The sequence below is a fragment of the Aotus nancymaae genome, unplaced genomic scaffold, assembly GCF_030222135.1.
Source record: "Aotus nancymaae isolate 86718 unplaced genomic scaffold, 86718_ANA_hifiasm-v0.15.2.pri h1tg000012l, whole genome shotgun sequence".
NCBI lineage: Eukaryota > Metazoa > Chordata > Mammalia > Primates > Aotidae > Aotus > Aotus nancymaae.
In genome coordinates, this window is record NW_026988423.1 from 19,149,245 (window position 1) to 19,173,723 (window position 24,479).

The 24,479-nt window shown below is 37.8% G+C and overlaps 1 protein-coding gene across 1 annotated transcript in view; it reads left to right on the forward strand.

The window, feature by feature from the left end:
• Window positions 1-24,479, forward strand: part of NXPE2 (neurexophilin and PC-esterase domain family member 2) — a 200,021-nt gene that overhangs the window by 31,642 nt on the left and 143,900 nt on the right. The window contains exon 2 of the mRNA XM_012470471.2: window positions 9,427-9,516. The gene's annotated coding sequence lies outside the window, so the exon portion shown is untranslated. The remainder of the gene's footprint in view (window positions 1-9,426; window positions 9,517-24,479) is intronic.

A 24,479-nucleotide genomic window follows, 5' to 3' on the forward strand; every position in this document is an offset into this window, starting at 1 on the left:
AACTTTCCATTTTGTTGATATTTTGTATTTTTTGTTTCAATTTTATGTATTTCTGCTCTGATATTTGTTATTTAAGAGCATATTGTTTAATTTTCTTGTATTTGTATAGTTTCCAAAAATCTCTCTTGTTATTGATTTGTAGTTTTATTCCATTGTTTTCAGAAAGATACTTGATATAATTTCAGTTTAAAAAAGCATCTTTAAAGACATTTTTGTGGCCTAACATATGGTCTATCCTTGAGAATTATTCATGTGCTGAGAACAATGTGTATTCTGCAGGCATTGGATGAAATGTTCTCTAAATATCTCTTAGGTCAAATTTGATCTGTAGTGCAGATTAGGTTCCAATGTGTCTTTGTTGATTTTCTGTCTGGATGATCTGTCCAATGCTGAAATTGAGGTGTTACATTTTCCAACTATTATTGTATCAGAATCTATTGCTTTCTTTAGTTCTAATAATATGTGTTATACATGTCTGGGTGCTCCAATGTTGAGTACATATATATTCACAATTGTTTTATCCTCTTTCTGAATTGACCACTTTATTATTATATAATGACCTTCTTTGTTGCTTTTTACAGTTTTTGTCTTAAAATCTATTTTGTCTGATGTAAGTATAGCTACTCATGCTATACTTATAAACTTTTTTTGGTTTCCATTAGCACAAAATGTCATTTTCCATCCCTTTATTTTCAGTCTATGTATGTCTTATGGGGAAGTGTGTTTCTTATAAGCAACAGATTATTTGGTCTTTTTATTTCTATCCTTTCAGCCACTTTATTCCTTTTGATTGAAGAATTTAGTCTATTTACATTCAATGTTATTATTGACAAGCAAAAGCTTAATCCTGCCATTTTGTTATTTGTTTTTTGGTTGTTTTCTGGTCTTCTCTTCCTTCTTTCCCTTCTCCCTGTCTTCCTTTTAGTGAAGGTGATTTTCTCAGGTGGTATGTTTTAACTTCTTGCTTTTTATTTTTTGTGTATCTGTTATATGTTTTTTGATTCATTACTGTGAGGTTTCAAATAATATAACCCATTATTTTAAACTGATGACAACTTAATATTGATTGTGCAAATAACAAAATAACAAGCAAAGAGTAAACGAATGTGAACACTACACTTTATCTCCTTGCTTTTTAACTTTTTATTGTTTTTATTTTATCTTATACTGTCTATGTCTTGAAAAGTTGTAGTTATTATTCTTATTGGTTCATCATTTAGTCTTTTTAATCAAGATATAGTTTACACACTACAATTATAATGTTATAATATTCTGTATTTTTCTGTGTATTTGCTATTATTAGTAAATACCTTAAAATGATTTCATATTGCTCATTTACCTTCTTTTTTTCAGACTGAAGAACTCTTTTATTTCTTATAGGGCAGGTCTGGTGTTGATAAAATCCTTCAGCTTTGGTTTGGAAAAGTCTTAGTTTCTCCTTCATAGTTGAAGGATATTTTTTCTGGATATACTATTCTATGGTAAAAGTTTTTTCCTTCAGCATTTTGAATATGTCATGCCACTTACTCTTGGCTTGTAAGGTTTCCACTGAGAAGTCTGTTGCCAGACATATCAGAGCTCTATAATATTATTTGTTTCTTTTCTTGTGCTGCTTTTAGGATAATTTTTTAATCCTTGACCTTTGGGAGTTTGATTATTAAATGCCTTGAGGTAGTCCTCTTTGACTGCTTGGTCAAGATACCAAAGATACCAAATTTGCTTGGTATCCTATAACCTCCTTGTACTTGAATATTGATATAGTCCCTAGGTTTGGGAAGTTCTTTGTTATTATCCCTTTGAATGAACTTTCTACCCCTATTTCTTTATTCACCTCCTCTTTAAGGCAAATACCTCTTAGATTTGCTCTTTTGAGACTATTTTCTAGATCTTCCTTCTTTTTTATTCTTTTTTTGTCTCCTGTGACTGTGTATTTTCAAATAGTCTGTATTCCAACTTACTAATTCTTTCTTCTGCTTGATTATTCTTCAATAGACCAATTTCCTATTCAGCACCAGAATTTCTGCTATGTTCTTTTAAATTGTTTCAATCTCTTTGTTAAATTTATCTGATATGATTCTGACTTTCTTCTCTGTTATCTTGGATTTTGTTGAGCTTCCTTAAAACAGCTATTTTGAATTCTCTGAAAGGTCACATATCTCTTCCTCTCTGGGATTTATTACTGGCGTATTTAGTTCATTTAGTAAGTTAATATTTTCCTGAATGTTCTTGATGCATGCGGATGTTCTCCAGTGTCTGGGCATTGAAGAGTTAGGTATTTATTGTAGTCTTCATGGTCTGGGCTTGTTTGCACCTGTACTTCCTGGGAAGGCTTTCCAGGTACTCAGAGGGACTTGCGTGCTGTGATCTAAGTCTTTGGTCACTACAGCCATATCAGCTTTAGGGCAAACCCTAAGCCCAGTAATACTGTGGCTGTTGTAGACTCAGAGGTACCACCTCGGTGGTTTTGGGTGAGATCTGGGAGAATTCTCTGGATTGCCAGGCAGACATTTTTGCTTTCTACCTTTACCTTCCCCCTATGAACAAAAATCTCTGTCTCTATGGTGAGCTTCCTGGAGCTGGGGAAGGGGTGACACAAGCACCACTCTGGCGACCACCAGTGGGACAGTGCTGGATCAGACCTGAAGCCGGCACAACACTGGGTCTCACCCAAGGCCTGTAGTGACTACTGCCTGGCTACTGCCTATGTTTACTCAAGGCTCAAGAGCTTCCACAACCAGCAGGTGGGAAATCCAGCCAGGCTTCGTTTCTTCCTTACAGGCAGTGAGTTCTCTCTGGCTGCTGGTGGGTCCAGAGATGTCATTCAGGGGCCAGGGCCTATAGTTGAGCACTTTAGGCATCCACCCAGTGCTGTATTTTACTGTGGCTGAACTGGACCCAAGCCACAAGACAAAAGTTTTCTCTACTCTTTCCTCAAGCAGAAGGGTCTCTCCTCGTGGCCACCCCTACCACAGGAGCCCACTTGGTGCTCTGCCCCACTGTGGCCAAGTTGGTACCCAAGTTGCAAGACAAAGTCCGCTTTACTTTTCCTTCTTTCTTCAAGCAGAAGCAGTCGCTTCCTAGAGCCACCACAGCTGAGAATGTGCTGGGTCACCTCTGAAGCCAGTGTAGCTCTGTCTCACCCAAGGCCCGAAGTAAGTACTGCCTGGCTACTATTAGCTTATTAAGGGCCCAAGGGCTCTTTAGTTAGCAGGCGATTAATTTCACCAGGACTAGGATTTTCACTTTAACACAAGGGGTTCCCTTCTTCCCCAGGGTGTGTTTAGAAATGTCTGGGAGCTGGGGCCTGGAATAGGGGCTGTAGGACTCTGACTGGTGCCCTATACTACTGTGGCTCATCTGGTTTCCAAGTTGCAAGACAAAGTCTTTACTCTTCCCTCTCCTCTCCTTGAGTACAAGGAAGAAGTCTCTCCTGGAGCTGCAAGCTGCACTGCCTGGGGTTTGGGGAGAGATGACACAAGCACTCTCCTGGCCACAGTAGCTGGTATCTCACTTGGTCATATGCACCTTAATCCAGCTGGCTCCAAGCCCAACATAGCACCAGGAATCACCCAGGAGTTGCAATCCTTGTGGTCTAGACTACCTTACAAGTTAATTTAGGACCCCAGATCTTTTTAGCCCATGGTGGTGGGTCTTGCTGGAACTCAGGTCCTGACTTCTGGGATGGACAATTTGCCTCTCATTAGGTCTGGTCTAAATGCTCCCTCTGTGGGTACCAGCTGAGTTCTGTCCCATGTTGCTTTCCTCTGTGACAGGGCAGGACCTAGTTCCAATGCGATGTCCTGCAATCACTGTGCTCTCCCTCCCCCAAGTGCACAGATTTTTCTTTCCATGCCATACCATTGCTGCTGGGGAAGGGGTGGCATAGACAATTCAAGACTGTCTTTCCTACCCTCTTCAGTTTCTCTTTCCTTAATATGATGTTAAAACCAGGTACTGTGATCCCTCACCTGATTTTTGGTTCTTTATTGTATGGATAGTTGTTCAATTTGTTGTTCCTGCAGGGGGGAGGATCACAGGAGGCTTCCATTTGGCTATTTTGTTCCACCTCCTCAATGTTTTTTTTCCTCTTTTATCATAGAAGTAGTTGTTATATATAATTGGTCCTGATTCTTGATTTTCTATCCCTGTTACAATACCCAATTATTCTAATATGTGTGTCTTTATAGTACATTTTGGTGTTGACCTACTGCACAATGATGTTTTGATGAACAATGGACCATAATATGATGGTGGTCTCATAAGATTATAATGGAGCTGAAAAATTCCTATAGCCTAGTGATGTAGTAGCTGTCTTAACATTGTAGTGTAATGTTACTTATGTCTTTGTGCTGACGCTGATGTAAACAAACCTATTGTGCTACCAGTCATATGAAAGTATAGCATATACAATTATGTATGGTACATTATTGATAATGATAATAAATCATTATGTTACTGGTGTATGTATTTACTATATGATACTTTTTATTGTTATTTCAGAATATACTTTTTCTACTTACTAAAACAGCCTCAAGCAGGTTCTGCAGGAGGTATTCCAGAAGAGGGCATTGTTATCACAGGAGATGACAGCCAGGGGTTGGGAGAGAGATGGCACAAGCACTGCCCCCATGTTTCTGCTGCTGCACACCTCACAGTCAGACAGGATGTGAAGGTGGCAGACAGTGATATTGATGATCCTGACCCCGTGTAGGCCTAGAGTAATGTGTGTGTTTGTGTCTTAATTTTTAGCAAAATTTAAAAAGAAAAATAATTTAAAATTAGAAAAAAGCTCTTTAAAGTATTTTTGTAAAGCAAGTGCAAATGTTTATAAACTCTGTAATAGTGTACAGTAATGTCCTAGGCCTTTGCATTTACTCACTGCTCACTGACTCAGTCAGAGCAACTTCCAGTCCTGTAAGCTCCATTTATGGTAAGTACCCTATACAGGTGTACCATTGTTTATCTTTTATAGTATGTTTTTTACTGTACTTTTTCTACATTTAAATATGTTTAAATACACAAATATTTATTATTGTGTTACAATTGTCTATAGTATTCAATACAATAAATGCTGTATAGGTTTGTAGCCTAGGAGCAATAGGCAATACCATATAGCTTAGGAGTGTCGTAGGCTATGCCATCTACATTTGTGTAAGTACACTCTTGTACAACAGCAAAATTGCTTAATAATGCATTTCTTAGAATATATCCTTGTCATTAAGCAATCCATAACTGTATTTGGTAAAACACAAAGATATTACACAGCTTTTATTATGCTATTAAGCGTCTTTTAAAATAATTTGTCAGTTATAGCTTGTTTATTCTTTCAAGTGAACATTGAAATCATTGAGTTTACTTCTTAAGCATTTCATTGGTATCTTTATTTAAATTGCCTTATGTTTATGTTATTAAACATACTAATAAACAGGTTTTCTTTTTTGGGCCTCAGTGAAGTTTGGTAGTTTTCATTATATAAGATGTTTTGTATTTCTTATTAGGATGTTTCTTATGTATTGCATTGTTTCTGATTATTGTTGAAGATGGAACTTTTTTCCTGTTAAATTTCTTAAGTGACTACTGTTGAGATCTATGTCTATATCTATATCTGTATCAATGTCAATACCTATATCAATATTGTTGACTTTGGTATCTTTTTAACCTAATTATCTTACTGACTTCTACTGGTACATTTTCATTTTATTTACCTAGGTTTTTCCATATAGAGAAGAATCACTTGAAAATAGAGATAAATTTGTCCCTAGTTAACAATAATTTATTGTGTATTTCAAAATAACTAAAAGAATGAAATTAGAATGTTTCTAACACAAAGAAATGATAAATGCTTGAGGTGATAGATATCTCAATTATCCTGATTTGATCATTACGCATTGTATGCGTGTATCAGTATATCACATGTACTACATAAATGTGTACAACTATTATGTATCCATAATAATTAAAAAATAAATTATCAATTAAAAAATTATTGTCCTTTATTATATTGGCTATAACTTACAGAAAAATGCAAAACAGTTATGAGCATACTGTTCTTCCTGAATTTAATGAGAATGCACCCTATATTTTATCATTAACCATAATATTGGCTATCAATATGCATTAACTATTCCCTATTACATTAAGAAAATTTTCTTCTATTTTCAGGAGGCTTTTGTATTTATTTTAATATTGCATTCATTTTAATTATTTTTAATCTTTGCAATTATTAAAATAATTATTTTTAATCTTCAGATGTATTGATGTGACTAATTAATTGACTGGTGTATTTAACATGCTAGTGGATTAGCATGTTATTTATATTAATAGTGAGATTAGTTTGTGATTTCCTTTTTTGTGCTGTATTTGTGTGTGGGCTTTGGTATTAGAATATTGGTGGTTTGGGAAAATGAATTGGAAGTGTGCCATCTTTTTCTCTGCTCTGGAACAACTTAAATTGCATGTTAATTATCTTTCCTTGAAGCTTCAATAGGACTCACTTGTAAAATTGTCTGGACATGAATCAGCTTTTGGAGTTCTTAGGCAAAAATTTCAACTTCTCTCATGATTATTGATATCCAGATGAACTATTTTCTCAAGTCATTTTTGGAAGTTTATATGTTTTTAGAAAATCATATGTCTCATCCTTATTTTTAGAATTTTTAGCTTCTGTTACTGCATTTAAGTTTCTTATGCTATTATAACATACTTTTATATCTGTGAGCAAAGCCTAATTCTTGCTTTTAATGATTTAAATGTTTTCTGTTGTTGAAATCTGCAAGAGATTTGTCCATTTTATTGATATTTGCAAAGAAATTAGCTCTTAGATGTATTTATCAAAACTTTTTTTGTTTTCTAATAATTTCTCTTGATCTCTTAGGTTTCTTGTCTTGTTTTTTGCCATTTTTCAAAGCTATTTTTATTTTCTATTTTAAAAAATAAATGTATTTAAGGCTATAAAATTCCTTCTGAATATATTTGCCCTCATATCAATTTTGATTTGTAGATTTTGCTGTATTTGAAGATTTAATAGCCTATAACTGCAGTTTTAAGCTGTTGTAATAAATATTAATAAATCAATAAATAAGTATAAGTAAATCAAAGCAATAAAATATACATATCTTTTTTTGAGACGGAGTTTTGCTCTTGTTACCCAGGCTGAAGTGCAATGTCGCGATCTCGGCTCACCGCAACCTCCGCCTCCTGGGTTCAGGCAATTCTCCTGCCTCAGCCTCCTGAGTAGCTGGGATTACAGGCATGCGCCACCATGCCCAGCTAATTTTTTGTATTTTTAGTAGAGACGGGGTTTCACCATGTTGACCAGAATGGTCTCGATCTCGTGACCTCGTGATCCACCCGCCTCGGCCTCCCAAAGTAAAATATACATATCTTAAGGGTACAATTAGATGAATTTTTTTAATGAAGTAAAATTTATACTGAGTGAAATGCACGTTAGTTGTACAATTTGATGAGTTTTGACAAATACATATGTTGGTGTAACCAACACACCACCCAAGACACAGAACTCTTTCACTACCCAAAATGTTCTCATGTCACCTTTCAGTCAGTTCCCACTCCTCATGGACAACTGCTGCTGATTTCTGTCCCCACAGATTCATTTCATTGATTATTGTGTATATGAAATCTTATAGTATGTGCTCTTTTGTGTTAATTGGGTTAATCCATAGTGTTGCTTATATCAGCAGTTCATTCATTTTTCTTTAATTGCTGAGAATTCCATGGTATGACTATACCACAATTTGTTACCCTGTCTCTAGGTGAACTTTTGGGTTGTTTCCAGTTTTTGGCTATTATGCATAAAGGTGCTATAGAAATTCCTTTAAAAATCATCTTTCTGTGGACGTTTTCATTTTTTTGGGGTTACATATTTAGTGGAATTTCTGAGCCAAGGGTATGGTTAATTGTATCAGCAACTGCCAAACTGTTTTCTAGTGTTTGTACCATAGTATATTTCATGCAGAAATGCATGAGACTTCCAGTTATTCCACATTCTTGATCATAATTGGTATTGTCAATCTTTTAGATTTTAGCAACTTTATTGGGTACAAAGTAGCAAATCATGTGTTTTTAATTTGTATTTCCTTGATGGATAATGATATTGAACATCTTTTTGTGTGCTAATTGGCCATTCATATACTTTTGTGGGGTGAAAGATTAGTTCAGTCTTTTGTCCATTAAAAAAATGGGTTGTCTGTTTTCTTTGTTATTTGAGTTGTAAGCGTTCTTCACATATTCTGGATATAAGTTGTCAGATTTATGTATTGTAAATATTTTCTTCTAGTCTGTGCTTTATCTTTTTTTTTTTACAGTGTCTTTTGAAGAATAGAAGATTTTAGTTTTAATGCAGTTCATTTTTATTACTTTTCTTCTATGGTTATAGCTCTTTGTTTTTTACTTAAAAAATCATTACCTACCTGACTATTGTAAATTTCTGTTTTCTTCTTACAGCTTTACAGTTTTAGCTTTGTGCTTGATCCCATCATTCATCCCAAATTAATTTTTGTGTTTGGTATGAAGTGGTATGAAGGAGAGGTCAGGGTTCATTTTTTTCCCATTTGGTTATCCAATTGTTCAGTTGTTCCAACATCGTTTGTAGAAAAGACTGTCCATTCCCTAAGGAATTATTTTGGTGGCTTTATTGAAAATAAATTGGGTGTATTTTGTGGATCTTTTTGTGAACTTTCTATTTTGTTTCTATACTTGCAGTTTGAAGTTTCTATATTTAATAGTCTCTTTGACCCATGAATTATTTATTAATATGCTGACATCTTTAACAACTCTAAAAAAAAAAAAAACTCTTAACTTATGACACAGAAAAGCATTATTTTAGGGCCACATCAGTAATGAAGCTGATTAGTTATTCACCTGAGTAGGCATGTCCATTTTTTAAAGTAGTTCTGAAACCTGGCAGTATACATGGGGAGTTATTAAAAAGAATATGGAAGCCCACCCCAGACCTAATTTTCAGTGTAGAAACTGGAGAGTTTCTGTTTTTAAAAAGCTCTTCCAGGTGATTCTGAGCCCTCCAGTCAGTTTGGAAGCCATTGCTCTAAGTACTACCCCTTACAGCAAAGAACAAACTTAGGGTTACTCTCTAAGCCCTCAGTGGATTCAAAGCTTTTCATTATTTCAGTGTACAAAATCAACGCTTAACAGAGAGGAAGAAACAATTAGCCTGTTTTTCTCTCAAGCATTAAAATCATCACAAATCACAGGTTATCTTTGAATGACCCTCTTTTTGACTTGAGAGAATACAATATTTATGGTTATTATAGTATATTTAAGATATTTTACAAGTTACAAAAACCATTGAATTCTGAATGACTGTTCTGCTGCTGTTCAAATGTAGTGACTTAAAGATTCAGGGAGGAATCTTTGGGACTATGAAAGTCAATGTCTTATTTATTCCAGGGCTAATGGATCAGAAAATCTCCAAGAAGGCCAAGAGAGCTGTCAAATGAAGTGCACTGTAGCTCAAGACCAGCGAGAAGGGCCTTGGAGGTAAGAAGGGCTTTGGAAGAGACTTAGTATCTCAATGTATTAGTAAGAACATTAAAAAAAAAAAAGAAAAATCCTCTAGCTTCTCAGTAGATATTATATATAACAAATCACCATCTTCTCTTAGACCAGTGGTTCTCAACTAGAGGTGAGTTTGTATTCTAGAGGAGATCTGGTTTTTGTTTTTCACAATTAGGAGGAGCCCTAACTGGCATTTAGTAGGTAGAGACCAGAGATGCTGCTAACATGTTGCAGTGCAGCTCCCCACAACAAAGAATTATTCAGCTCAAAATGGTCAGTAGTGCAATGGTTAGGAAACCCTGTCTTAGACAAATAATATGAAAGAAGATTTTTCCGTAAGAGACTACTTGGCACCTACTTTTGACAGCCAGAGATTTCCCAAAGCAAAATGTCCCATGTCAAGTTCATGTTCTTTCCAGCCAAACCCTGGACTTATTTTATTGTTCTCTAGAGCAGGAAAAAGTACCAGCATTCATTCTATTGTGAATACAAGACATCTTTGACTCATTTTATTTCTCTTGGGGTGTTCTGTACTGTGCCTAGGTGTGGATTTACTTCTCTTTATGCTGCTTGGGACTCACTGGGAATCTTAATCTAAGGATTCACATCTTTCTTCTAGAAAATTCTTAGTTATCTTTTCAAATTCTTCTCTCCAGTTCCCCCAAAAAGGCTCATTCTAGACTTTCTCATTATATACTTTATGTCTCTCTCCTTCTATCTTATATTTCTATCCTCTTTGCATTATATTCGGAGTAATTTCTTCAGGTCTACCGTCAGTTTCACTATTTCTATCTTCATCTTTGTCTAATCTGCTGTTTGACCTATCCACAGAATTTATAAGATTTGGGACTTTATAAGATTATGGGACTTTATAATATTACTGTTATTTGCTATTTTAATGACTATATTTTTCATATCTGGAAGTATTGTTTAGTACTTTTGCCAACCTATATGGTGTTTTTCTCAGTTTTTTCTTTCACGTATATTTGATTCAATATTGTAATTTCAAATGCTTATAGTCTTCAATGATGATTCTCTAATGAATTTCTTAGAGATCTAATTCTTTAAAATCTTTCTATTTTTGCTTATGGTAGTTGGTTTTCTTGTGTTCTTATGTAATTCTAGATCATGATCTTATGATTGGTAGGACATTACCTATGAAAAACTTATGTGGTTTATTTTTTGTGTGTGAATTCAGAAAGAGTTTGATTTGCTTAGGGGTTTCCCTTGGAGAATTATTATACCCAGCTTGCTTACTTGTTTACTCACTTATTTAGCTATTGGATTGGGGTTTCCTAAACTGGACATGTAGTGTAGATTAGAACTTCATATCTTTATCAAGGCAGACTTTTTTTGTCCTTCTTTATCAGAATCTTGGCCAAAATAGATAAGCATCTTTGTCATAATTTCTTTATAAGTGGGTACATTTTTTCCAGCCTACCCTGTGAGAGTAGCTTTTTGAAGGTTCAGGCTTACATAGGGATTTTGGGCCCCAAACCTTGTCTCTTGCTTGAGTTAAAGCAAGAAAGCCAGTAAGACTGGATAGCAATGAGTAAGAGAGAATAGTGGTAGAGAGGTAGTGAAAGGCAAGAGCATGTAGGACCTTGGAGATCATAATTAAGATTTTTGTTTTTGGCTGGGCGCAGTGGCTCATGCTTGTAATTCCAGACTTTGAGAGGCTGAGGCGGGTGGATCACGAGGTCAGGAGTTCAAGACCAGCCTGGCCAACACAGCGAAATCCTGTCTCTACTAAAAATACAAAAATTAGCTGGGCGTGGTAGCAGGCTCCTATAATCCCAGCTGCTTGGGAGGCTGAGGCAGGAGAATCATTTGAACCCGAGAGGTGGAGGTTGCAGTGAGCTGAGATCACGCCACTGCACTCTAGCCTGGGTGACAGGACCAGACTCCTTCTCAAAAAAAAAAAAAAAAGATTTTTGTTTTTACTCTTAATGAATGGGAAACCATTGAAAGGTTTTGAGTAAAAATGGAATACTCTCTGTTTTAGTGATCGAGGAGAGGAAGAGTATCACATAAGTGAGACCAAACTAATGCCTAGTGATGTGGGAGTGTAACTAGGAGAGTGTGGGTTAAGGAAGCTGAGAGAAGATTCTACTTTGGGGAGAAAGAGAGGCTAACCTTGCTTATCAGATGCTGCTGAGAGGTGTGTAAAATGTATTCTGAAGATTGACCCCTGAAATTGGCAGCATGGATGTGACTGATGATCTTGACAACAGCGTTTTAGTGGAGTGGTGGGAACAAAAAAGCCTAACTCAGAGGAAGAACTGAATCAGAGGGGATGCAGAATCATGGACATCAGAGAAGACTGAGAGTAAGACTTGGGGCTGGAAACATGAGGATTCAGCTTACTGAATGATGGGACCTCCAGTTCTCTTCCCACCCTTACTCCTAGAATTTCAAGACGCTGGCAGGAGATTGCACAGAGCTTGGCTGAACTGGAGAAAGCTGAGCTGCATTTGAGTAACTGATGAAGATAACAAGCCAAATTGAAAACAGCCAAGCCTTTTATCACTTACTACATTAGTATATGCAAGAGATCAGAAAGGATAAAGGTTTGGCTCTCTCAGTGTTCCATTTTTTCCCATGGAGTGATGTTGGGTGAGGGTCAGGTGGATCATCGTAGAAGTGGGGATCATCTCATCGCTCAGGGACCCCTAAACAAAAGACTCCAGCTATCTTACAGACTCAGGGCCCGGAGAGAGAGGACAGGGGAGTGGCTAGGAATGGAAAAGCAGTGAATACTGAGTCACAGTGGAGAAACGTGTCTTCAAGGCTCCCAAATAAAGTGGTCTTGGCAGAGTTGCCTGAAAGAGACCTTGGCTAGCTTCCCCCTCTCCCCATAAAGAGACCTCAGAATGGAGGGGTTTGGGCTAAGGATGCAGATATGCCTAAGAGCATGGCTGCTCTAAGTGGCCTGACTCCTTGATTGGAACACCCTACAGAGACTGCGACACACTAGCTGTGTACCAACTTTAGTGCAGAACTGTGAGACCTGTCCAGTAAAGCCTTTGAGACCTTTCCAATAAAGCCTTTGTAATGACCTATGATTGGGCCCAAAAGATGACACATAAGATTTTGGCTAGGAGCCAGGATCCTCAGAGATTACTTTTTTTTTTCATAAGAAATTGAGCAGGCCAAGGAAAAAGCTTCAGATGCTGGTATATGGGGGTGTAAGTCCTAATTAATAGACCTGTTTGCCACCTCATCACTGCACAGTGAGATTGTCCTATTAATCAGTCCCATCCGTATACGTAGAGCATTCCAGGTGGCTTTTTAAATGCATATCGTAATGGTATGAGCAGGTGGCTAAGGATTTCAGGCATTCAAGGAACATTTCCTGTGTGAAAGAAAAACCAAATAGTCACACAGATAAAAGGAACCTAGAAGAAACAGACAATTTCAAGAACAAAATGAAACTTCAAATAAAACATGTATTAGTAATAAAACAAATATATTCATAGAAATCAGGGAAAATGTTGTATCCAGGAAACAACTGAATTCTGTGAAAAAGAACATTCAGAGAACAAGTAGGATCTTTTTTTCCAGATTAAAAAAATTGATGACTAAAAAATACCAACAATAGAAGTGCCAAAAAATATGTTAAGGTACTTTTGCAGAAAATGTAGCAAAAATATAAAGAGGTATAAAATTTAAAAATTAGGAAGATTAGAAGATAAATCCAAGAGATAGAATATTGAAGTGTCAGAAATTACAGAAGAAGAGAGTAGAGAAAATGGCAGGGAGGCTATTATCAAAGAAATAATAATACAATCTCTCTGAAATTAAGAATACTGACCTCTAGTTTGAAAAGATCCATAGTATGTCCAACACAATAAATGAAAAAGTCCCTACTGTCAGACCTGATCTCTGTGGGCAGTCTTGCATATCGGACAAGGCTGGTTCACCTGAGCACTCTTTGGTCTCCTAGGCTCTTCCAGGGCCCCAACCTGGCCACACCTGCTTACAGGGCAGTCTTGGGGCCCTGGGGTCCCACATCATAGCTTCTGTGCCTGTGGACCGTGTCTGACCAGTGGAAAACTCCAGAGAGGTGGCCTCTATGGCCATACCCCAGCCTGCAAGTTTTCTCCCCATACTACAGCTTCCCTTGAGGCCATGGCAACTCCCCACATCACGTGGCTGGTGTGTGTCTGTAGGGGCGGGTTTTGCTTCACTTGCCCTGCCAGTAGGAGTGCAGCGTGTACCCCCACCCCCAGCCCCCAATGATGGTTGTCACAGACAAATCCTTGGCCGACACAGAGCCAGGAAACCTTACCTAGCCAGTGCCCCACCCTTGTACTGATCCTGTACAGAAAACAGGGGATCATCCCACACCCAGAGTGATCACGCCTGCTTATCGGGCACAGAGAAGGCACCCAGACCTGTTCTGCCCCAAGCCAATGCCACTTCCACTGCAACAGCACACACAGTCTCCAGCAGGGTCCCCCACACCCTCATCAGCTGCCTTGCCTCTACCACTGTGGTGAATGACCACCAGGAAAGCAGGTACCCCCACATTCTCTAGCACTCTGCTGCAGCTACCACACCCTGGCACCTCCAGCACAAGTGGATTCCAAACCTTGAGGAGCCAGAGAACAAAGTCAGGCCCAATACAAGTCCCCCACAGTTAGAGCATGCATTCCAGGAGTTGAGAGTTGAGTGTGGCCCCCTAAAATCTCCCAGAAATGAAGCCAGCTGGCTTAATCTGCCTTATACTACAATCAGACCCTTGAAGTCATCAAATAGGACAAGGGAGAAAAACTCCAAAGGTAAGCAACCTCAAAGATTGAAGGTTGATAAACGCACAAAGATGAGAAAGAATAAATGCAAGAATGCTAAAAACTCAAAAAGCCCAAGTGCCTTCTGTCCTTCAAGTGATTGCATCATCTCTCCAGCAAGAGTTTGAAACCCAACTGAGGCTGAGGTGGCTAAAATGACAGAAGTAGAATTCAGAATATGTACAGGTATGAAGTTCAGTGAACTATAGGAGTACGTTGTAACCCAATACAAGGAAGCTAAAAATTATGATAAAACATTGTAGGAATTGACACACAAAATAGCCAGTATAGAGAAAATATAGCTGACCTGAAAGAGCTGAAAAACACACTATAAAAATTTCATAATGCAAGTATTAATAGCAGAATAGACCAAGCAGAGGAAAGAATCTCAGAGCTTTAAGACTGGCTTTCTGAAATAAGGCAGGCAGACAAGAATAGAGAAAAAGGAAAAAAAAGGAATTAACAAAACCTCCGAGAAATATGGGATTATGTAAAGAGACTGAATCTACAACTGATTGGCCTACCTGAAAGAAATGGGTAGAATAGAACCAACTTGGAAAACATAATTCAGGATATCAGCCATGAGAACTTCCCCAACCTAGCTAAAGAGGCCAACATTCAAATTCAGGAAATGCAGAGAACCCCAGTAAAATACTTCACAAAAAGATCATCCTGAAGACACATGATTGTCAGATACTCCAAGGTCAAAATGAAAGAAAAAACGTTAAAGGCAGCCAGAGAGAAAGGCCAGTTCACATACAAAGGGAAGCCCATCAGACTAACAGCAGACCTCTCAGCTGAAACCCTACAAGCCAGAGGAGATTGAGGGCCAATATTCAACATTTCTTAAAGAAAAGAAATTCCAAACCAGAATTGCATGTCTGGCCAAACTAAGTTTCATAAATGAAGGGGAAATAAGATCCTTTTCTGACAAGCAAACACTGAGGGAATTTATTACCACCAGACCTGCTTTACAAGAGCTCCTGAAGGAAGCACTAAATATGGAAAGGAAAGACTATTACCAGCCTCTAAGAAAACACACTGAAGTACCAGACCAGTGACACTATAAAGCAACCACATAAACAAGTCTGCAAAATAACCAGCCAACATCGTGATGACAGAATCACATCCATACATATCAATAATAACCTTGAATGTAAATGGGCTAAATGCCCCAATTAAAAGACACAGAGTGACAAGCTGGATACAGATCCAAGATTTATGGGTATTCTGTCTTCAAGAGATCCATCTCACATGCAGTGACACATGTAGGCTCAAAATAAAGGAATGGAGAAAAATCTACTGAGCAAATGGAAAACAGAAAAAAGTAGGGGTTGCAATCCTAGTTTCTAACCGAAAAGACTTTAAACCAAGAAACATTTTTTGTTTTTAAAAAAGAAAGACAAAGAAGAGCATTACATAATGGTAAAGGGTTCAATTCAATAGGAAGATCTAGCTAATTTAAATACATATGCACCCAACACAGGAGCACTCAGATTCATAAAGCAAGTTCTTAGAGACCTTCAAAGAGACTTAGACTCTCATGCAATTATAGTGGGAAACTTTAATGCCCCACTGACAGTATTAGACAGATCGTCGAGGCAGAAATTAACAAAGGTGTTCAGGAACTGAACTCAGTACCAGATCAAATAGACCTGATAGATATTTATGAAACTGACCACCCAGAAACAATATATATTATTTTCATTGCCACGTGGCACATACTCTAAAATTAATCACATATTTGGAAGTAAAGCACTCTTCAGCAAATGCAAAAGAACTGAAATCATGACAGATAGTCTCTTGGACCACATCACAATCAAATTAGAATAAGAAATTCACTCAAATAAGAAATTCACCCAAAACCATACAGTTACATGAAAATTGAATAACCTGCTCCTCAATAACTTTTGAGTAAATAATGAAATTAAGGCAGAAATCAAGAAGTTCTTTGAAACTAATGAGGACAAATGTGCCACATACCAGACTCTCTGGGACACAGCTAAGGCAGTGTTAAGAATGAAATTAATAGCACTAAACACCCATATCAAAAAGTTAGATAGATCTCAAATTAACAACCTAACATCACAACTAAAAGAATTAGAGAACCAAGGGCAAACAAATCCCAAAGCTACAAGAGGCAAGAAATAACCACAATCAGAGCTGAAGTGAAGGAGCTTGAGACACAAAAAACCCTTCAAAAGATCAACAAATACAGGAGCTGGTTTTTTGAAAAAATTAATAAAATAGACCACTAGTTAGACTAAGAAAAAAGAGAAGAAGATTCAAATAAACACAATCACAAATGACAAGGGGGATATTACCACTGATCCAAAAGAAATACAAATAATCACCACAGAATATTATAAACACCTCTATGCACATAAACTAGGAAATCTAGAAGAAATGGATAAATTCCTGGACATACACACACTCCCAAGACTGAACCAGGAACAAATTGAATCCCTGAACAGACCAGTAACAAGCTCTGAAATTGAGGCAGTAATAAATGACCTACCAACCAGAAAAAAAAAAAAAAAAAAAAAGAAACAAAGCCCAGGACTAGACAGATTCACAGCTGAATTCTACCAGATGTACAAAGAAGAGCTAGTACCATTCCTACTAAAACTGTTTGAACAAATTGAGGAGGAGGGACTCCTCCTTAACTCATTCTATGAGGCCAGCATTATCGTGACACCAAAACCTGGCAGAGAGACAACAAAAAAAGAAAATTTCAGGCCAATATTCTTGATGAACATTGATGCAAAAATCCTGGGCAAAATATTGGCAAATTGAAGACAGCCTCACATTGAAAATCTTATCCACAATGATTAAGTAGGCTTTATCCCTGGAATGCGAGGTTAGTTCAACATACACAAGTCAATAAATGTGATTCATCACATAAAAGAACTAAAGACAAAAACTACATGGTTATCTCAATAAATGCAGAAAAGGCTCTTCATAAAATTCAACATCCATTCATGTTAAAAACTCTCAATAAACTAGGTATTGAAGGAACATACCTTAAAATAAGATCCATATGTGACAAACCCAGAGCCAACATGATACGGAATGGGCAAAAGCTGGAAGCATTCCCCTTGAAAACCAACACATGACAAGAATGCCATCTCTCTCACCACTGCTATTTGATAAAGTGTTGGAAGTCCTGGCCAGGACAAGCAGGCAAGATAAATAAATAAAGGACATCCAAATAGGAAGAGAGGAAGTCATACTATCCCTGTTTGCAGACGACATGATCCTATATCTAGAAAACTCCATGGTCTCAGCCTGAAAGCTTCTTAAGCTTTTAAACAACTTCAACAAACTCTCAGAATAAAAAAATCAATGTACAAAAATTCACTAGCATTCCTACACAGCAACAACAGTGAAGCCAAGAGCCAAAGAGGTGCAAACTCCCATTCACAACTGCCACAAAAAGAATAAAATACCTAGGAATACAGCTAACTAGGGAGGTGAAAGATCTCTACTACAAAACACTGCTCAAAGAAATCAGAGCTGACACAAACAAATGGGAAAACATTTCATGCTTACTGATAGGAAGAGTCAATATTGTTAAAATGGCCATACTGCCCAAAGCAATTTATAGATTCAATACTATTCCTATTAAACTACCATTGAGATTCTTCACAGAACTGGAAAAAACTATTTATTTAAAAATTCATATGGAACCAAAAGTGAGCCTGAATAGCCAAGGCAGTCCTAAGCAAAAACAACAAACTGGAGCCATCATGCTACCTGACTGCAAGCTATACTACAGGGCTACAGTAACCAAAACAGCATGGTACTGGTATAAGAACAGATACACAGACCAATGGCACAGAATAGAGAACTCAGAAATAAAACTGCATGCATACAACCGTCTGATTCTTTACAGCCCTGACATAAACAAGCAATGGAGAAAGGATTCCCAATTCAATAAATGGTGCTGGGATAGCTGGCTAGCCATATGTAGAAGATTGAAACTGGACTCCTTTCTTACACCTTATACAAAAATTATCTCAAGATGGGTTAAAGACCATCTTTAAATGTAAAAGCCCAAACTATAAAAACTTCAGAAGAAAATCTAGGCAATACCATTCAGGACATATGCACAGGCAAAGATTTCATCAGCAATTGCAACAAAAGCAAAAATTGACAAATGGGATCTAATTAAAGAGCACAACAAAAAACAAAACAAAAAACAAACCCTATCAACAGAGTAAACAGACAACCTACAGATTGAGAGAAAATTTTTGCAAGCGGTGTATCTGACAAAGGTCTAATATCCAGTATTCATAAGGAACTTAAGCAAATTTACAAGAAAAAAAATCAACCCTATTAAAAAGTGGGCAAAGGATGTGAAGAGAAACTTTTCAAAAAAAGACATACATGTGGCCAACAAACATATGAAAACAAAGCTTACTGATTATTAGAGAAATGCAAATCAAAACCATAATGAGATACCATCTCACCCCAGTCAGAATGGCTATTATAAAAAGTCCAAAAAAAAAAAAAAAAAAAAAAAGAAAAACCATGCTGACAAGATTGTGGAGAAAAATAAATGCTTTTACACTGTTGGTAGGAGTGTAAATTAGTTCAGCCATTGTGGAAGACAGTGCGGCAATTCCTCAAAGACCTAAACACAGAAATACCATTCGAACCAGCAGTACCATTATTGGGTATGTACCCAAAGGAATATAAATCATTCTGATAAAGACACATGCATGCATATGCTTGTTGCAACACTACTCACAACAGCAAAGAGGTGGAATTAACCCAAATGCCCATCAGTGATAGACTGGCTAAATAAAATGTGGTACGTACACACCATGGAATACTATGGAGCCATAGAAAAGAATTAGATCATGTCCTTTGCATAGACATGGATAGAGCTGGAGGCCATTATCCTTAGCAAACTAACACAGAAACAGAAAACCAAATACCACACATTCTTACTTATATGTGGGAGCTAAATGACGAGGACACATGGGCACATAGAGAGGGACAACACACACTGGGACCTATTCGGGGGTAGAGCGTGGGAGTGTGGGAGGAGGGAGAGAGGATCAGGAAAAATAACTATTGATGAAATAAGCTGTGCAACAAACTCCCATGACATAAGCTTACCTGTGTAACAAACCTGCACGTGTACCCCTGAACTTAAAATAAAAGTTAAAAAAGAGTGAGTCCCTAATCCTACCTACTCAAAGACATATTATAACACCATTTTAAAGAGATGATTTTAAGAAAAAAGAGAGAAAAACAGATGACATAGCATGTATTATGAAACAATGGCACTGAACTCTGTAGTTACAAAATGCCAGAAAGTAATAGACTTTCAAATTCTTATGGGAAATTATTACAAATCAGAATTCTAAATGCAGCCAAATAATCCAACAAATGTAAAGGTAGAATAAAGATATTTTTAGATATGCAAGAAGTAAAAATAAAATTTTATTTTATTTATTTATTTGAGACAGGGTCTTGCTCTGTCACCCAGGCTGGAGTGCAGTGGCATGATCATAGTCATAGCTCACTGTAGCCTCGAACTCCTGGGCTTATGTGATCCTCCCACTTCAGCCTCCCAAGTAGCTGGGACTACAGGTGCATACCTCTGTGCCCAGCTAATTTTTAATTTTTTTATAGATATGGGGGTCTCCCTTGGTTGCCCAAGCTGGTCTCAAAGTGATCCTTCTGCCTGAGGCTCCCAAATGCTAGGATTACAGATGTGAGCCACCACACCCAGCCTTTTTCTCCCTTTCTCAGAAAGTTTTTAGAAGATATGCTTGGGCCAAGTGAGCAATGAGCTCAGAAGACAATAGATGTTTCCTAGGGCAGTGGTGCCTTGGAGTCTCATGTCTATAGCTGATCCAGTTAGAAAGCAATCATTTCCGACAGGAATAGATGAATAAAGGGCTCTGGGAAAGATTTCTACAGGGATAGAGACCTTGGCACATTATCTGATAGTGCTGCTATTTTGGAAAACAAATTTGGCAGATATGATAGAAGATGTGGACAAATTAAAGATAAATACATAGAAAACCAAGCAAATGAAAAAAGGCAATTATTAATTTTAGGAAAACCAAAAAAATTTATAACTTTTCAGGCAGAGAAAGGAAGGTGTACTACTTGGCTCAACAGATAGTAAAATTTAATTAGTAATGCAAACACTAACTTGATTTGAAAACTATACATAATTATAACGAGAAAATGTAGTAAAGGAAAATGAACTGTGTGAAGAGAATGAAATCTTCTACTACCAACCTAGGAAATTAATAGAAAATATCAACATAGATAAACCAAGAAATAACAGTGTTATAAACATTGTTGGTGACCTACTCAGAATTCTTTCTACTAACAATGTAGGGTGACAACGTGCTTACTGGAAAAAATATATGTATTTTCCTGCTTTTATTGTCAGTAAGAGTGGTTGTGTTACACATTCTGGCCAGTTCCGTGTGATCAGAAGTCACTGGGTGGGGCTTCTAGGAAGCCTTGTTAGAAATGGGCGATGTGTCTGGAATGTGCCTTCGCCTCTCACTCTTAGCGCTTCCTCTTCTTGCCCGGAACACAGTTGCATAGCCAGAGGGAGCGCATCTCTCTTGAGACTCCAAGGCCATAAACATGAGAAAGAAAGTCATATGTCAAGGAGGCTGAGCAGAAAAAGGGGTCTCAGAGAGGGCCTTGATGACATAATGGGGCGCTGCTGTCTCAGCCCTGGATTGCTTCTGGGCTTCTTTCACCTAAAAAACCCAACTCATCATTTGTTTAGAAAATTGAGATTCATACAGCTGAAGAAGATACATAAACATGATATTTAAAAAGCGTGGAGGTAAATCGTTGATATGGTTTGGATATTTATCCCCTCTACATTTTATGTTGAAAAGTGATCCCCACAGTTGAAGGTGGGGCCTGATGAGAGGTGTTTGGGTCATAGGGTCTGATCCCTCATGAATGGCCTGGTGCCCTCCCTGTGGCTTTGGGTGGTAATGCGTTCAGGTGATAGCAGGTTGTTTAAGGAAGCCCGGCACCTCCTCTCTGTCCTGCTCCCTCTCCTGCCATGTGACATGCTGGCTCCTTTTTTGCTTTCCATGAGTGGAAGTTTCCTGAGGCCTCGCCAGAAGCAGATGCTGGTGCCATGCTTGTACAGCCTGTGGGACCACGAGCCAATGAGCCTCTTTTCTTTATAAAGTACCCACTCTCAGGTATTCCTTTATAGCAGTGCAAAACAGACTCATACCATAGTTTAAAACAGTTAAAATAATTCAAAGTGGTTGCATCTAGGAGAGGGGAGAGCATGGTAGAAAGTGCGGAAGTTTTTTGGTATAGTTGATGCTACAGTGAACTCGATTTGATGTTTTGGATAGTGTGTGTGTTTAAGTTCAATAAGATACAAGTTAATAAGAAAAAGGAAAAATGTTTCTGAATGGGACACTTGGATAGCTTCCTGTTTTACTTAAAATAAAATGCAAACTCCTTTAACAGATTTTCCATGGCTGGCCCTGGACACCTTCCTGCCTTATCTTTTGTCACTTTCCCCCTGTGTCCCCCCCACCCCACAGTCTAATTCCCAGCCATATTGTCTTCTGTCAGTTTTGTGAACACTTTCAGTACATTTCACATGAAGCTTCCTCTGGGTCAGTCAGGGTCCCAGCAGGAAATGGATGACAGGGTCAAACTTGGTAGCCAGGTAAGTTTAATAAAGGGTAAAGGAAACCAACAAGGGGTGATGCAGCACTCTGGGGCTTGCAACAGTAGGGAGCCATCCATCCTTAGGCTTGAAGGACTAAAGAGAGCAGCTGTGTGGGGAAGGTCACCTGAAAGGATTGTGGCCTTTGGGAGAACAAGGCTGGTAACCAATGTGTATTTTGATACAAAGATTGCCCTGTTCACTGTTAATTAAAGTGATTGGGACAGTTGTTATAGGAAAATATCCTGTCTATTTGCACATTGTGTTGGAAGGATTGTTTATTTTATGTAAAAAGCTCTGCCCTTCTGTGCTATGTCTCTGATAGTCACACGGGCTAGGGCCTCACAGGGAACATGTTGAGGCCTCATGCAGCAGAAGGCTTCTTGGGTATGCAGGTGCTGGTACAATTCAGCATTTATGAGTTTGAAACCAGAGCACCATCAGTATTGACCTGAGAGGTGCCACTGGAAAACTGGCCCATAAGATGATCCTGTCACAGTCCTGGCGTCTCGCCTTCCAGAAAGTCAATGCTCCTTCACTGGGGTGGGTGAGCAGCAGGGATGGGGAGACCTGGCTCCCCCAGAACAAAGTGAAGCTGACCAGGTTGGTGCCATTGTTGAAGTTGAAGACCTTTCCTGAAGCACTTGCCGTCAGGGCTGGGGAGGACATCCTGGCCCTCAGGAAGTCCCCGCCATATTGCTTCCTGTGTCCCAAGTGGCCCCTCAACTCCAGTAGGATGTCCAGCTGGCCGCAGTACGTGTCTCAAGGGTTGAGAATGGTGGCTGTGCTGTGTGCGGCGCTGCTGGTGGTGTTGACGTGGGTGAAAGATTTGGGTGGGATCAGCTGGTCTAGCTTCTCCATGATTTCCTTTATTCTCAGCTTAGTCTCTGCTGTTCAAACTTCTGGACACGATGGTGCTTCATGGTAGAAGAGAATATTAGGAAGGTATACCTATGATGAAGAAAGATAGGCATCTCTTGTCCTCACCAAAAGTGAAATGGCAGAGAATGTGACTTATTATGTGTATGCAGCTGAACCTGTCCTTATTTCATTAACCTTAATAATGCATTTATATCTTTATTCATATATAACTACTGAAGTGTTCAATCTAGAAATTGGCCATAATTCAAATGCTGAAAGTTTTGAGTAAATCACATGAGTCAGTTGTTCCATTTGTACTTTAACCACTTATTCCATAGGATGTTAAAAACCCATTTAGAAAATCCATTGAACCTAAAAATATATGGCTAAGAAAAAATTATTTGATTAAAAAATTATTACAATAGCAAATTGAAAGAAGTAATTATTAAGAAATATTGCAGTATTTCTGAGTCTTAATAGAATGAAAGGAAAAATCATAATAAAAAATTAGCATTTTCAACAGTGAAATGCAAAGACATTTTTGTAAAAATTCATTAAATTTTGAATGGGTATCATGTGAACATGGTACAAAATTCAAAAGACACAAAAAAGAATGAAGCATGGAGATAAATCTCTCTTTAGTTCCTGTCTCCTGCCACATAGTTTTCTTCCCCAAATTAATCACTCTAATCTTCTTTATAAATACTTTTCTAGAGCCTGTGTACATATGCATGTGTACATGCATATATCACGTATATTTTCATTTTTACATAAAATGCATTGTTCTGCACCTTGCTTTTTTATGTAATGATGTATTTTGAATGTCTTTTCATTTCAGTACATATTGAACTTCCTCAGTCATCCATTAAGATGGATGCACAACATTCCACTTTATGAATAAGCAGTCTCTTACTGCTGTACATATAGATTTCCCCAATCTTTTGCTATTATAGATTTTCCCAATCTTTTCCTATTGAAAATATAAGCTTGTACTTGCATCCTGGAAATGGAATTACTACATTGAAGTTTAAAACATACCCATGTTCTGATAAATAGAAAGGTTTGTGTTTTTATTCTTGTGTTTTTCTTTCTTTCCTTTTTTGAGACAGGGCTACTCTATTGGCCAGGCTGTAGTGCAGTGACACTATCATGGTTCACTGCAGCCTTCATCTCCTGGGCTCAAGTGATCCTCCTGCCTTGGCCTCCCAGGTAGCTGGGACCATCAGCATGCACCACCACACCCAGCTAATTTTTTGTTACTTTGTAGGAATGAGGTCTCACTATGTTGCCCAGGCTGGTCTCAAACTCCTGGGCTAAAGTGATCCTCCCACCTCAGCCTCCCAAACTGTTGGGATTACAGGCATGAGCCACCATGCTCAGCCATGATTTTCTTTAAATAACATAAAAATTTATATATATAATACACTTACGTAAAATACTTCATCTTTTCTTTATTCAGCAGTGTTTACTCCCTAGCATGAACAAATGACTAAAATATTTATTTATACCTCCTTGCTCCAATTTTTTCCTCTCTATATTTTTGCTTATTTTTCTTTGTGTTTACATCTATTTTCTTAAAAACATGTTTTAACAAACTATAT